Here is a 3,430-nt window from a genome sequence, read left to right as displayed (position 1 = left end):
AAGTGTCTGAGTTGAGATTTGAACTCAGGTGCTCCTGACTCCACCTCTGGTGCTCTGTTCACAGTGATACTTATCTGCCCCTAACCTGTCAACTATAACTTCTCTCAAACATTTATAGAAAAAAAATTAGCCTAGGAAAATTCAGTGAAGGAATTTATGAAAGGATTATGATCTTTGTTATTAAAAGAAATATGTGCACTGAGTAAAACATCATTCTCTCAATACATTTGTATGCTTCTGCTGCACTTGAATAATTTTCAATTAGGATCCTGACTTTCCTGAACAAAGGCATTCATCTGAACCAGAGTTTTTTCATGGCATTTTTAACCTCTGTATTCCTAAGGGTATAGATCAAGGGGTTTAACATAGGCGTAATCATAGTAAAACATACAGCCACAGCTTTATCTATAGGAAAAGTGGCTACTGGCCTCACATACAAGAATATGCAGGGAACAAAAAACAAGACTACCACTGTGAAGTGAGAGCTGCAGGTGGAAAGGGCCTTTCTCCTTCCTTCTGATCTATCACCCTTCAGAGAACAGAGGATAACTATATAGGAGACAGTAAGTATGAGAAAGATTGACAAGCACATTACACCATTGTTAGCAATCACTAAAAGGCCAAGTACTTGGGTGTCTGTGCAGACCAGTTTCAGCAATGGGAACAAATCACACATGAAGTGATCAATAATCTTGGGGCCACAGAAGGGAAGACAGGCCACAAAGAGCATGTATGGAACCTCCCAGCCAGGCTGTTGCCACCAGCAGATGACAAACACGAAGATTCATGATGATCATGTAGTGCAAGGGTTTGCAGATGGCCACATAGCGATCATAAGCCATGACTACAAGGAGGATGATGCCTACAACACCAAAAAAATGTTCTGCGAAGAGCTGTGTCAGACAAACTTTCAGGGAGATGGTTGTCTTTTCATAGAGTAAATCCACAACCATCTTAGGAGCAATCACTGAAGAGTAGGTGGCATCCATGACCGATAGGAAGGTTAGAAAATAGTACATGGGTGATCTGAAAGTTCGGCTGACAGTCATGGTTAAAACAATGTGTAGATTCACTGTGACAGTGACAACATATATGATTAAAAAAATTATAAAGAAAATTTTTCGAAGTTCTGGACTTTGTGTAAGGCCTAGCAGAATGAATTCAGTTACATTGATTTTATTTTCCATTTGATTATTCCTCTGTGAATTTCTTGATTATTCTCATATGTTTTTGTTTTTGTTTTCTCTTTTATCTCTCTTTCTTCCTTGTCTCAATTCATATAGTACTGGGTTTGAGGTAAGGATTGCCAGAATTTAATTTTTTCTTCAAACACTTAGTTCTCTCAGCCTGGATAATCATTTAACTTCTCTCAGCCTCAGTTTCCTCATTTGTAAAACAAGGATAAAACAATCATGTTCCTCACAGAGCTGCTGCGAAGAAAAAATGAAATATTACATATGAAGTGCTTTTTGAACACTTTAAAGTGCAATATTTCTAATAGTTATTATTACTCTTCATAAAAATCTAATTGATTGAATCCAAATTTAAGAAAATGTTCAGTCTTTTGCATGACACTGCAATTATTTCTGTGAAATAGTTTGTACTGCGTACATCATCGTAGTTAAGGAATAGGGTTTATTTCCATTGATGTCAGCAAGCCTCTGATTTGGAAGTCCAATGAAGTGAAAAATGAGCAATCGCATTTCTGTTGAAAAATACAATGCAAGAGATTAATATATCATTTAGGTACACTTGTAAATTTTTTCATGCTAAAAGCATATAACTTAAATTTTCATGAACTTGTGGATATCAGCAAGTGTTATTCCTAAAAACCAAGGGGTGGGAAGGTAACAAGACCTAACAATATCAAGGATAACCAGCAAGTAGTATTGGTCTTACTTCCGGCATATTTCATCTACATTTCTGAAAACATCTTTACACCTACGAGAGCCCTATGCAACTCCTTACAGTCATCAGTTGCATGAAAGTTATCTAAATGCATTGGTGATAGGGATTTATTCATTGCGAGTGCCCAAATACCAATGAAATTAAAGATGTGGTTTTAAAAAAATAAAATACCCTGAAATAATTTATTTTAAGCCTGTTACTTATACAATACATTAAGGTTTCAAAGTTCTTTTCATTCATAACTTCATTCCGTCCATAAAACAAACATTCGACCTTGGTTCAAGAACTAAGACTCCTCATTTTACAAATGGAAAAATTATCATTTACCACTAAAGATGTTGCCATTGGTCACAAAATTTTGATTCTTCTCAACATGAATCCATCCTATCCTTCAATTTTTTGTTTTTAATTTGCAAACATATTTACGTTATCTAATTTGATCTTGTCGTGAAAACAATTTTTTCATTTTCTGTTAAAATTCTTATTATCCCACCCTCTTCCCCTCCACAGATTCTACAATTCAGCTACAAAACATCATTTTTTTTTGGCCTAGCAAATGATACTTTATCTTCTATTTTTGTGCCTTTTTACTGACTGCCCTCTGTCTCTGGTAACGCTTCTTTCTTCCTTCTGAAATGCATAAATTTCCCTAGCTTCCTAGAAACCTCAGTTTGAATTTCAACTTTTTAAAAGACCTCTCTCTTTGCTTGCTGATAGTACCTTCCCTCTCAGCTTCTCTTTATTCTCATTCTCATCATTCTAATTTTCTCTCTCTCTCCTTCTCTCTCTCTCTCTCTCTCTCTCTCTCTCTCTCTCTCTCTCTCTCTCTCTATATATATATATATATATATATATATATATATATATATATATACACACACATATATACAGATATACACACACATACATATATACACATATATATGTGTATATGAATATATGCATGCATATACATATACATACATACATATATATATATATTTCATCATAAACTTCTAATATAATGAGGTTTAAAGTATCTATTTTATATTTGGTCAGACCCTTTCCTCCGAATTAAAATTTCTTAAGTGTAGCTAAAATTTATCCTCATGGTCACCTTTTCCTCACTTTCCTTTCCCACTTTTCTATTCAGTGTCAGGTCTACAATGTAAATCATAGCTCTTCATAATATTGCAACATTCCCTTACTACAACTAAGAAAGAATTATGAAAAGGTTCGAGGACAGGGAAGGGAGGAAAGGGATAGATTTCAGGGTTTAGTTTCATCTATATAATCCTTTCTTACAATGTATGATCTAGAACAAATATTTTTTTTTCTTTTTTTGTGTTCTTTTACTTTTTAGTTTTCAACATCCATTTCCACAAGATTTTGAATTCCAAGTTTTCTTCCCATCTCTCCCCTCCCCCACCCCAAGATACCATGCATTCTGATTACCTCTTCTCCCAGTCTGCTCTGCCTTCTATCACAACCCTCCCTTCCCTTATCTCCATCTTCTCTCTTTTCTTCTGGGCAAGATAGATGT

General features: G+C 35.0%; 1 pseudogene; it reads right to left on the bottom strand.

Annotated features, from left to right (window-relative positions):
* Positions 1–292: 292 nt before the first annotated feature.
* Positions 293–1,187, bottom strand: LOC140516611 (olfactory receptor 4C6-like; annotated as a pseudogene).
* Between the last annotated feature and the right edge of the window lie 2,243 nt (positions 1,188–3,430).

Source organism: Notamacropus eugenii, chromosome Y (genome assembly GCF_028372415.1).
Source record: "Notamacropus eugenii isolate mMacEug1 chromosome Y, mMacEug1.pri_v2, whole genome shotgun sequence".
Lineage (NCBI taxonomy): Eukaryota > Metazoa > Chordata > Mammalia > Diprotodontia > Macropodidae > Notamacropus > Notamacropus eugenii.
The sequence above is the reverse complement of the archived record's forward strand: the minus strand, read 5'-3'. Positions and strand labels throughout refer to the sequence as shown.